This window comes from Oreochromis niloticus, linkage group LG4, assembly GCF_001858045.2.
Source record: "Oreochromis niloticus isolate F11D_XX linkage group LG4, O_niloticus_UMD_NMBU, whole genome shotgun sequence".
Lineage (NCBI taxonomy): Eukaryota > Metazoa > Chordata > Actinopteri > Cichliformes > Cichlidae > Oreochromis > Oreochromis niloticus.
In genome coordinates, this window is record NC_031969.2 from 27,066,214 (window position 1) to 27,079,103 (window position 12,890).

Sequence of the window (12,890 nt, forward strand, 5' to 3'; positions counted from 1 at the left end):
ATATAGACTAGATTGTTTTTCCAAGGATTCGGGAGGGACATTAATAGCTCTACAATGACCTGCAGGTTTACCACTGTGTGAACCGAACAATATAAGAGAATGGATGAAAATGTATTGGTTCCTGAGGTCAGTCGGTTGTGGGTGGAAGAAAAGGAGAAAATAAATATAAATGTGCAAATAAATATGCATGCAGCAACCAGAGGTTAGAGGCCAAACCATGACTTGTTCCGGTAACAGAACAAAGGATCACTTGCATTATGAAAACATGCATTTTGGGAGGCACCGTTATGAGACAAAGATGCAATAAACAGCTGGGGATCTGTCAACTATAATTTAGATAAGAATGCATTTTCACTGTGCCCTCCACCCTTTAGAACAGACCTCACTTTACGTCCCTCATTTATCTTTTATGTGTTTGTTCTCAATCACAGAATGCACTCATCCGCTCTTAGTGTGCACAGCTGAAATAGAAGTACTGCCTCACCCCATCTCCACTATATCTCTATATACAATTTACTCAGTCTAACTTATCAATTATTACTCCTGGCGTTAGCTGCCCTTTTCCAATAAAACTTAATTCCTCCGCTGGTTATATTTGTCTCTTTAACCCCTTCTGACTCATTGTCTCCCTGTGATAGGCAACGCGTGGTGGTTTGATATTAATAGCTGGGTAAACATTCGCATTGCCCTGGAGACAGGCGAGAGACAGCCACGAAGGCACGCTCTTCCCATTTGAGCTCTTAATCCTAGTGTTTTATCTGAGATTTGGGTGTGCTGGCTTCAGTCTCTATCTTTTAAATCACCCTCCCACACTGCTGCTGAAACACTGTGCTAACTACTCAGCGCTGTCACAGTACAATCGAGATTTCAAACTCCAAATGAACGAAGGTTTCGAACCTCGAAACAATTTTCAGCAGGTGCCAAGGAATGTGAAAATTGAGATGGCGTGCATTGTCAGAGACAAATCCATTAAATTGACACTGAGATTTTTTTCCTGTGCCTCAGCCGTCTCAGCTGCAAGGTCCTTTCTGTATTTGGCAAATTTACCCTATCTGCTGCTGCAAGTAGGTTAATGTGAACTTTAAGATTTGGGTCGAACTGTCCATTAAAAAAGTATCTTGACTCATGTGTGGGATGGGGATTAAACTTAACCTTGCCTGTTTTCCTGCCTACTTTCTTATTTTTTAACATACCCAAAATCTGAATGAAAACAATTTTCATCTACATGGACAATGTTTCCTGTCATGAACAGAAGAAATAGTCATCGCTGTGTCTATAAGAGAAGATCAAACAGTGGCACACTGCAAGAGGTGCTTTTCCTAATGTCTCTCATGGTATATATGCTTTAAGCATGCAGAGTCACCACTGATGCTTGAAGCATCTTGCTTGTTGTCTGTTTGTCGTCGTGCTTCTGTGATAGATGTCATCATGTGTTGCTGCTACCTACTGGATAATTTGGGTAGTGTAGGTTGAACAAAGAAGTAAAAAAAAAAAAAAGCTTAAACACTTATTATCAGCTTTCATCTTTCATAAAAAAAAATCAGGTGTATATATTTGCAATAAATAAGTAAACATCAAACATAAAGATGAAATCATCATCTTTGGTGCCCATTGCAAAACACAGCTGGTGAAAGCATTAATAATCACCTTCCCTTCTTCTCTTCTTCTGCCTTGGCAGCGCTGTTGTCCTTTGTAAAAAGAACAAAGACAAAACATTACACAGATCTAAAGCTTCTGATTAACTCATCTATTCAGCCATCCACAATCAACTGCGCCATAATCACAAGCAGTGGCCCCAATCAGTACCCTTCTCATCACAATTATCGTGATGCTTGCTGTTGTCACCTCTTTGTCATGCTGTTTCAAAAGGCCCCAATGACATCACTAGTAGACCGTGTTAAGTGGCTTTTGGCTGGGTGTTGCTGCGTGGATGGTTTTACCTGCTGTGGGGATTGAGTTGACATCTGCAGTCCCAGAAGAATTTGTCAGGCAACAATGAGATAGCCTAAACACACATATAATTGCTTTTGCCTACACTCATTGGCCACTTTATTAAGCACACCTTGCTAGTATCAGGGTGGACAACCTTTTCCCTCATAACTTAATTTAATTAATGTGGACATATATTTAATAAGGTGAAGGAAATCCGGTCCAGAGTAGTCCATGTAGTTGATGTACATCCAAGATGCAAATCCCCAGCTTCACCACACCCCAGACGTGCTTTATTGGCTTAAGTTTTGATGACTGTGGAGGCCTTTTAGTACTTTGTTATGTTCAATAAACCCCTTTTAGAACATTTGAGCTTTGTGATATACTGCATCGTCCTGTTGAAAGCAGACATCAGAAGATAGAAACACTGTGGTGATAATGGGATGGATATGGTGAGCAGTACTCAGCTAGGCCCTGGAATTTAAATGAGGCACTTGGCACTTGGTTGGCACTGTGAGGCTCAAAGTGTCCCAAGAAAATATCTTTTATACCTTCACATCTGTCAAAGCAGCCTAAATTGTTGATACAAGGCAGAATGACGTTATTCTTATATGATATTTATGCCAAATTTGGACCTTACTATTGAAATGCAACAGCAGAATTGGAGATTTATCAGATCAGATAATAGTTTGCAGTTTTCTGTTTATTTAATTTTGGTGAGCTCGCATGAATTGTATCCTCAGTTCTGAGCTGACAGAAGTGGCACCCAGTGTAATCTTCTGCTGCTGCAGCCTGTTTGCTTCGAGGTACCTTGGTTACTGTATAGTTGTGTGACTATTTGAGTTACTGTTGTCTTCCTATCACATGGAAGCAGTCTGGCCAGTGGCCTTTGACCTTTGGCATCAACAATACATTTTTGCACAGAGAACTTCTGCTCATGGAATAGTTTCTCTTTTTTGGACATATCTGTGTAAACACTCGAAACTTTGAGGGAAAATCCCAGTAGATCAGCAATTTCTTAAAAACTCAGACCAGCCTGTCCGGCATCAAGAACGACACCATGATCAGTGTCATTTAAACCACATTTCTTCCCTAATCTGATTCTTTTTTTGTTAGAATTTCAGCAGGTTGCCTTGTCCAGGTCTAAATGCCTAAATACAAGTTGCTGCCATGAGATTGATTATATAGTTGCATCAACAAGCAGCTGATAAGGTGTACCTCCCAAAATGACCGGTGAGTGTAAGTTACAATCAAAAGTCCAGTGACAAAAAAGGGTATACACATGATTAGGTGCACAATTTTGAGTCTCATCAGTAATTGGAGAAAATTTTTAAACGGTTGGCACCTGACTTATTGTTATTCTTAGATTTTATGATTTAAAAATTGGACTGCTATAGTTATTACAAATTAATTTTTCATAAACTGAATGCAAATTCTCAGAAATTTGTACCAGGGAAGTACTTTCTAGAGACTTTCAATATGTGGATTTCATTCTCCAGCTGCAGCCCAGTGCACATCCAACCTGCTACCCGAAACAACATGTCTTGGTTTTTCTGTTTTTCTGATGTATGATTGCTTGATTAAGAAATGTCCTTGCACAGACGTTAAGCAGGCATTCTTGCTTCATTTTGCTTCATTGTTATGCATAAGGCTAAAAAAAAAAATCTACTACATCATACAGAAATCCACTTAAATATATGCCATCCAAATTAACAGAAATGGTCACTATAATTTCCAAATCATGAGTACATTTGAGCCATGCAGTAGTGATTTTCATGAATAAATATACACATAGTGAGGCTGTGTCTGAAAAATTACTTTGAGTTTAATTAAAATCTTATATTTGCTCTGTCTGTGTAAAATAAACGTCGGTTCCTCCTGTGAAAACTTCTTAGCCTGCTGGCAGATTATGATTTGAGGCAAAAAGAGATAAAGGAAAATGAATCTGATCATTCTATGTCTCTATTAGTTTTAAAATTTAATCTGATAGTTAATACTGTGCACTAGCAATAATGAGTTGTCATATTAAATGTAATAGACATCACCCATGTCTGCGTTTTGGTCTTCATAGTTCTGAGTGGCCTGAGGCAGGGCAGGACATGTACTGGGCACTGGGTAATAGCGATGAGCATCTGTGGCCTCATTCTCTTGAATTAGAACCTAGTCTCTGGGAACCTGACAGAGTGAAGAACAAAAACAGCTCAGATTAATTTTTCAGTGAGAGAATTTAGTCATAACAAAGTTTTCACTGTTAAAACTTCAGTTCAGTAACCCTGACAATTACTGAACTCATTTCTATTTAATTTTATGGCATTGCATTTTAGTAATTGCCATTCACTTTTTAAAAACGTTCTTTCTCTCTGTTTTTGATTACATACCAAAAAGTAGATACTTTTAAGCTATACAGGAAAAAGTGAATGGCTCCTCAGTGCCAAGTGTTGGCAGCCGTGCTGTTTCCTCGATGTGTACGTGTACATGAGTTTTTAATGAAATGGTTATGCTAGATGACTTGCTACAAGATTATATTACAATCCATGCTTTGTGCTAATAAATTTGTGTACCAACTTTTATAGCAAACTACCAAGAATAGAGACAGCACATGCAATGGATCATCAACCTCAGCTGATTTCATTTTCTGGTATCCTTGTCAGTGACAAATTTTTTAAACCACGCAACACACAATGTTTAAAAATCATGTCTTAAGCGATTTTTGTCTTCTATATGAACAAAACTACTAGCCACGTTCTTTGACATCAGGGGGGGTTTGGTTCTGTTGCCACAGGTGTATAAAATCAAGCACCTAGCCATGCAGTCTGCCCTTACAATACTTGTGGGGGAAAAATGGAAAAACTGGTCAATTTAAAGACCTCACTTTGTTCGAGTGAAACTTTGTAACACAGGTGGTAATGTTTGGGAACCACCACAACTCAGCCATGAAGTGCCAGACCATGTAAAGTTATAGTGTGGGGTCCCTGAGTGACACATAGTGGGTAAAAGTCATCAACACTCTGGTCCATGTCTGTCTGTCTGTGTAACTAACTAACTAACTAACTAGCTAACTAACTAACTAACTGCTCTGAAACTCTGTATAAAGTTTTTGTGCATCCAATGTACTTTTAAAGAAACACTCCAATATTAAAAATAATTAAGATTAAGTCTAAAGTATCCCAAACATCAGTGTTTCTACAATGAGTGGAATCAGTTATATAATCTTACTGAGTTGAAAGGCTCTTACTCTGAAGTGAAATTAAGTAAAAATCATTCAGTTTTGTAAAATCAATTTATTAGTGTTTATCAAAAGGTGATGAGGCTTTAAAAGGTGACACTTTAATTTAATGTGGTTTTGGATTTCATGACGGTGAAGCTCATATTCATTTTTGATTCTCTTCTTTATTCCTAATAAAATTTAAATTGTTTAATCAAATCTAACCTGATCTAGAAAATGAACTGAACTCAACCGAAGCCAAACCAAAGAAGAGCTGTTGTATCCTTACAGCCCCCATGGTCATCTTGTTCATGATGATCGGGTGGATTTGGGAATTCTGGGTGCTCATCAGCTCCACAAGATCTGCGTTGCATTAATATTGCCTACTCATACATGGACACACCAGACGTCATCTAAGGGTTGTCCAACTGTCTTATCTATTTTATCTGCCTACTATTCTGTTTCCCCTCCCTCAGGGTGACTCAGTGATTAACCCACATGGTGTCAAGCAGAGGTGGTCATTGTGCAGTGTCAAGCTCAATTTTTTTCACCGTCTTGTCACTCAAGATTTGTTCGGCAATGACTCACCCCGCTAAATTATTAAAGGCCTAGGATGCCACATAAAGAGTCAACAGAAGTTGCCTACATGCCAAAACTCATTATATACGTATGTGCTGACTATCCTTTCAAGTAATATTTGTCACCTTAATAAATTATACAATTCCTATCTTTTTTTTCTGAAGCACAATGATGAAACTTTCAGTAACTTGGAAAGCTGTGGGATAACTCACCATCTTCAGAGGATTAAATATTTTTATACAGTAAATAATGTAGTAATGATATCAGCTATCACCAAGGACTGCTCATGCAAGAAACACATGGCTCATGTGAAACAGAGGATGGCTGGCTGAGCTCGGCACACATGTGGTCATTTTTTCAAATATAACATCTAGATGTGTGTGTGTGTGTGTGTGTGTGTGTGTGTGTGTGTGTGTGTGGTAAAAGTAATTTGTCACTTTTTCATGCTTTCATCGATTTAAAAGAAAATCATTTGGGTTTCAAATTCAGTGATTTGTCTTTTTGCTATCTCAAAAAACAAAATGAGGGTTTCATATTCAGCACATGTTCAGAATAACAGATTCATATTAACAACCCCAAATTTTACCTCAACATGAAATGAAAGAAAATGAGCTAAACAAATTTACCTGTCACCATGGCAACTAGAAATCCTAATGTTAATGGCAGAACTGACAAAATTATATCATCCCTCCAATGCAACAAAGAAGTGTGTCCAGTCTTAGATAATCACCACTCTGTCTATAGTTTATGCCTCGTTTCTGCCGAAGACATTGTGTGATCCACGAGCAGAAAACTTCAAGATAAAATAGTGATGAAATTCCCATCTAAACCAAGCCCAGGCTTGTCATTAATTATCCCCTTAAGCTTAAAATCTGCTACCATCATGCCAGTACTAAAATACTCCTCCTCTGCAGCCCCTAATGATTTCTGTCCTGTTGCATTCATCCCTATCATTGTAAAATGCTTTGAAAGACTGTTTCTTTTATACCTAAAATCCTTTTTCCTATTGCTTAGACCCCATAAATTTGCCCATTGCACCAACAGATCAGAAGACAGTGTCACCTCTAGACACTTCACTCTACCCTTATCCATTGTGACCCATGCTCCCATGGGTCATTTGACGCAGTGTGTTTGTGCTTTTGGACTTTCTAGTGTTAATTTGAGTATTCTATGTTAAATCCTGGTTTGTTTAATGTTTATTTATGTTTTGTGTATTCTTAGTGCATTTAGTCTAGCTTTCAGTTCTCAGTTATCTTAGAATTAGTGTCCTATCCACTTGTGTCAAGTGTCCTGTGTTAACTTTATTCATGTGTTTGTGTTTTCCCAGTTAAGCTGTCACTCTTCTGCTTTTATTTTTAATAAAAGATATATATTGACATGATAGTATCACAGTTACTGCAGATTGTTTGCACATCCATGATGTGAAATTCCTTTTGCACCAAATTACAAAGTTGTTCTGTTGGACTGAGAGCTGTAATTGTAAAATCCATTTGAGTACAGCAAACTCATTATCATGTTCAAGAAACCACTTTGATTTGAGCTTTGTGACACGGTGTGTTTTAGTTTTGCTTCCTTTGTCCCGTCTGCTGTGATTTGATTCACTTGTGTCTTGTTCACCGCAGCTGTTTCCACTTCACCCTAATCACCACCCTGTGTATGTATCGTCTCAGTCACCCATCGCCCTTTATCAGAGCGTCTGAATATCTATCCTTTGAGTCTCCCAACTCCACTGGTGTAGAATTACAGTGACCATCCCAAGTTTTCAGTTTTCCTTTTTATTCTGTGTTTGTTTGTTTAATTGTTTTTGCATTCTGGTCACCAGCCTCAATAACACGTTTTCTGTTTTACTACCTCTGCCTGAGAGTCTGCTTTTGCATCCTCACATACAACATATGGCATCAGTCTGTAACTTGAATCTAGTTATGGCTAGCCAACTTCTCCTCTTCCCTTCTCACCTTGAATAATAGGGTGACACAGGGATGGTGGCTGAGCTCTCTTGTCTACTCGCTCTTCACCCATGATTGCACTATTATTTATGACTCCGACATTGTAGTTAAGTTCAGCCAGCACAGGGATATGACTGATCAGGGAGACAACAAGACTGCTTACAGGGATGAGGTTCAGCATGTAGCTGAGAAGTAGATAAAGGTGATCATTATGCACTTCATTTGAACTACTAGCCATGCGCACATCCATATCTACATCAGTGCTTATGAAGTAGAAAGTGTATAAATCTTTGTTGGCATCCACAACTCCAGTGATTTCCCCTGGCCTCTGAACTACCCTACTCTGATCAAAAAAGCACATCAGTGTCTTCACTTCCTGGCGAGCTTTAAGAAAGCTCATCTGTCTCCTAGGATACTAATGGACCTCTGCTGCTGTTCTAACAAGAGCATTCTCACCAGCTACATCTCAGTGTAGTTTAGCAATTGCACTGCTTAAAAAAAAGAAAAGAAGCAAAAGCACTGCACTGGGTGGTGAAAACTGCCCAGCAGATCACTGGCATCCATTTGCCCACCACTGAGAACATTTATCAAAAAACATCCCTTGTCAGGGCAAAAAGCTTTATCAAGGATGTCTCCCAGGTTTAATTGTCTTCCATCTGATGAGCTCTACAGGAGCCTCCCAGCACCAGTGGGCTCGGGAAGAGGTTCTTTCCTGAGACTGTGACCCTGCTCAACTCTATGTATTGACCAGTGCTTTTTCTGCACTTGCTGTGTGAACCTCTGAGGTTATTCTGCCCACTGATGATATCAAATGCACATCCAACTGCAAATACTGTAGTTACATTGTACATAAAACAGCCTATATAGATAGATATATTGATTTGTCCCTGTGGGAAAATGTACATGTAGCAGAAGTCACCTGACATTTGTATACCCCACATAAAAACAATCACATCAAATATATACGTATAAACATATACATACATGTATACTGTAAGTTATAGTATTACGCATGTTACAGCACTTTAATTCCATATACTAGTGCTTTAATTCTACTGTATGTACATGTTCTTTCTTTTGCACTTCTGTTTCTGTGCTAACTACATTTAATTGGCTTTCTATCAGTGCATTGCACAGTGACAGTAAAGCATGGATCTGGTCTAATTTAATCTAATCTAATCTAATGATTGGGCATGTGATGCAGTGACAAATCATCTAATTACACCGCACATGTTTTACTTGTTGCCTTTCTTTACACGTTGAACAAGATTACAAGTTATAACATAATAAAAAGTAGCACTGTGCCAGTTACAGAATCTAGGCTTGACTGTCATTACAGCTGTTTTGTAAACAACCTCATTTAAATTTTCTGAATGACACCTTTGTAAATTGTCAAGAAGTAAGACTGCAGCAGTACTTGAATACAAAACCTGAACATAAACTCATATACACACACACACATTTTATGCAGTTGTCCAAGCTCAAGAGTAGACCATAAATAATATATTTGAGTCCTTGCTAGCAAGCCCATAATGTGACAGACAGGCAAGAAGAGCAGTGAGTATGAAATCTTGAGTTTTAGTTTGTGCTTGGTGACAGTGTGCCATAGCCTTCTTGACGTGACCACCGGGGCCTAATGGAAGGAGCATCACAGGAGGCATCATGGTCTGCGGGATGGTGGCAGTGGTGGGCTGAAGAGCCTGGGGAGGATAGATAGGACTGTAATGAGGTTCTCTGCCTGAAGGCACAGTGGCTTAGAATAAAATGCATTATGAACCTATACAAGAGGTGAGGCGCCACTTATTGAGAGAGAAGGTTTATTATTCCCAAAACAATAAACAGTTAAAGCATCAGACCTTCAAGCAGAAATGATTGCATAAACACTTAAGACTCAAGGCTTGTAATTGAGGTTTAAACTGCACAAAAACAGATAAAGAGCTTTGAAAACACATATTGAATTCTAATAATGCACATTTAAAGGCAAGTTCTAAAAAGCACGTGGATCATACAGCTGAAAAAAATCCATCTAATCCCTATGTGAGAGCTCATAAGCTCCTCACTATGTAACTGTAACCTGTTTACTGAAGTAAGGAAGCCCAATGTAGCAGGTTGCCAAGGAGCCAAAATACAAAATACACATATATACACATGCAATCACCCACACAGAATATACCACACACACACACACACACACCCTCTGTCTGTGATCACTGCATTGACCCACAGTATGCAACAGGCAGCTTGTGTAATTAGGCTCACTTGGAAACCAAAAGCAGAGCAACTAATTCACAGAAATAAAACTCTGCAATGCCAACCGAAAAAAGCATCCACCCTCTCCGGGCTTGTTTTTGTGAATCTCAGTGGATATGATTAGTCTTCATCATAACTTAGTCTTTCATAACTTTGACTGCCAGGGGGGAAAATGTCAAAGTAAAAAATATCTACCATTTACATGTATATTAAAAACTAAGTATAGATGTTCTTGGCAATGTAACTTGAATGATGTAGGACTTTATTAAAAAAAAGTCTAGCCGAATAAGAAAAAATTATGATTTAAATCACTTTTAAATGTGCAAAGTTCAGAGTGCTTTTGAGCATTCAGCAGGTCGCAAATAGGTGTTGATGTTATGTGTCATTGAAAACAACACAAACAATGGGAGTGATCAGTCAAACTGTGGCTTTGGAACAACACTGAGCTATAGATATCAAGATATTGACATGATAGCATCACAGTTGCTGCAGATTGGTTGCACATCCATGATGTCAATCTCCTGTTACACCACATCCCAAACTTGGCCTGTTGGACTGAGAGCTGTGATTGTGAGCAAACTCATTATCGTGTTCAAGAAACCACTTTGATTTAAGCTTTGTGGCACGATGTGTTATCCTGTTGGAAACCGACATCAGAAAATACAGTGTGGCCATAAAGGGGTGGATGTGGTCAGCAGCAATACTCAGCTAAGCTGTAGCATTTAAATCATACTTAATTGGCACTAAATAGCTCAAAGTTTGTGAAGAAAATATCCTCCACACAATTACACCGTCGGCAATAGCTCAAATCGTCGATAAAAAACATAATAGGTCTGTGCTTTTATGATGTTTACACCAAATTCTGACCCTACCTTTAAAATGTCAGAGCAGAAATTGAGACTCATCAAACCAGGCGATGTTTTTCAGTTTTTGTTCAGTTTTGGTGAGCCTTAGTGAACTTTAACTTCAGCTAACAGGATCTGATGCTGTAACGTATCTCCTCTTTAGAGATGCTTTTCTGCATACCTTAGTTGTAACAAGTGGTTATTTGAGTTACTTAGCTTACAGCAGCCTGGCCATTCTCCTCTGACATCCACAAGGCATTTTCTCCCAGAGAACTGCCACTCACTGGATACTTTTTCCGTCTTAGGCCATTCTCTGTAAACCCCGGGGATGATTATGTGAGAAAATCTCAGTAGATCAGCAGTTTCTGAAATATTCAGACCAGCCTGTCTGGTACCAGCAAACATAATACATTCAAAATCACTTTCTTCCCCATTCTGGTGGTCAGTTTGAACATCAGCAGGTCATCTTGAAAGTGTCTACATGCCTATATGCACTGAGCTGCTGCCAGTTGATTAGCTGATTAGTTATTTATGTTAAAGAGCAGTTAAACAGTTGTACCTATTATAGTGTCCAGTCAGTGTACTGCTTAAAAAGATGTAAAAAAAAAAAAAAATACAGTTACTATAAAACTTTCATGTCACAGAAGCAGTATTTCCTAAAAAGTAATAATTTTTATCAGGTTAATAGAGAACAATAGTGAACACACAATATAAGCAAGAAATGCAAATAATACATTTTATTAGTAGTAAACAGATGGAGTATTGCTTAAGCTTGTTTAACTTGAAATTAAACAAAGACAGTTTAAATTATTCAAAACTCAATTGAAATAAGGAGAGGCTTTTTAAAAAGACACTTTCAGAAGGTCACCGATTTAGTTGACCTGATTTCCTCAGGCAGATTATTCCAGAGCTTTGAGGCTCTGACTGCAAGAGCTTCCACCTGAAGTTTTCAGCCTGACCCCTGGAACACACGAGACATCAGTCCTAGGATAAGAGAGAAGTTATGACAGATCCTAAACATAATAATAAAATTACTTAGAGCCTGTGTAACAGCAATAAGAATATGTAAATGATCATATCTTTCAGTTGTGGACAAAAGTCTGGCAGCTGAACACTGTATAGTGTGGGGATTATATCATTTTAATATCATGTTATTCATTCATATCCTTTTATTCGTTTATATTCTTTTCATTAAGCTTTGAGTAGTGGCAGTTGATTAAAACATTTATTCGATATATTACACATATAGTTTCAATTATGTTGTTACACATATTACAAAATGTGCTTACAGAAGAGTTGGCCTTCTGTCTGGTAAGAGGTTATAAGCTTTAGTTGGCGAGGTGAGAGGTGAGACAGTGCAATGCAGTCGAGACAGTTTGCCTACACACACACACACACACAGTATATAGACTCATTTCTAGGTAGGAGTTCGGACATATTTTGCTTGTAACTGCATTTGTGCCTGCATAAGCGACAGTTTGTTGTAGGATGTGTTTCTGATGTTCCAGAGATAAGCGAGAAGAAGTGAGAAGACAGGAAGCACCTGGCGTGGAGACGGAGAAAATGTTCTTTTTGAATGTGTGTGAGAGGTTGTCAACAGAAGAGTTGTGGTTATTGTAACTTATGCATGTCATGTATCCGCTTAAATGCATGAAGGGGCGGAATAATGCCCTGATGTATAAAACATTCTGAGTATGCTTTCTTGTGGGGATTTATGCTGAGGATTGTGACGGTGTACTTCCTCCACACGTGTGTTTAATAAAATCATTGTTTTGACGCACTTGGACCTGTGGTCGTTTGTCTCTCACCTCAATCACGAATCGGGACAATAGCCTGGAATTTGGTTCAGTTAGGTATTCAGTTTCATTATCCTGGTACGATGAGGGGAAAGTTTGCAAAATATGTGTTTAGATATGAAGTGTTGTCACTTTAGTTTTTCCCCTGTTTGCAGAAACTGAGTGTGATACAGCAGCTTGCTTCCATCTCCCTGCAGGTGATGCTTAGCATTATTTGAAATAACTGTGATATGGCCATTAGTCCATATTTATTAGTACACTCAAGCCAACATGTTTAATAGACAGTTACAACATGAAAACTTTTATTATTATGGCAGATGACACTAATTAACACATAGTT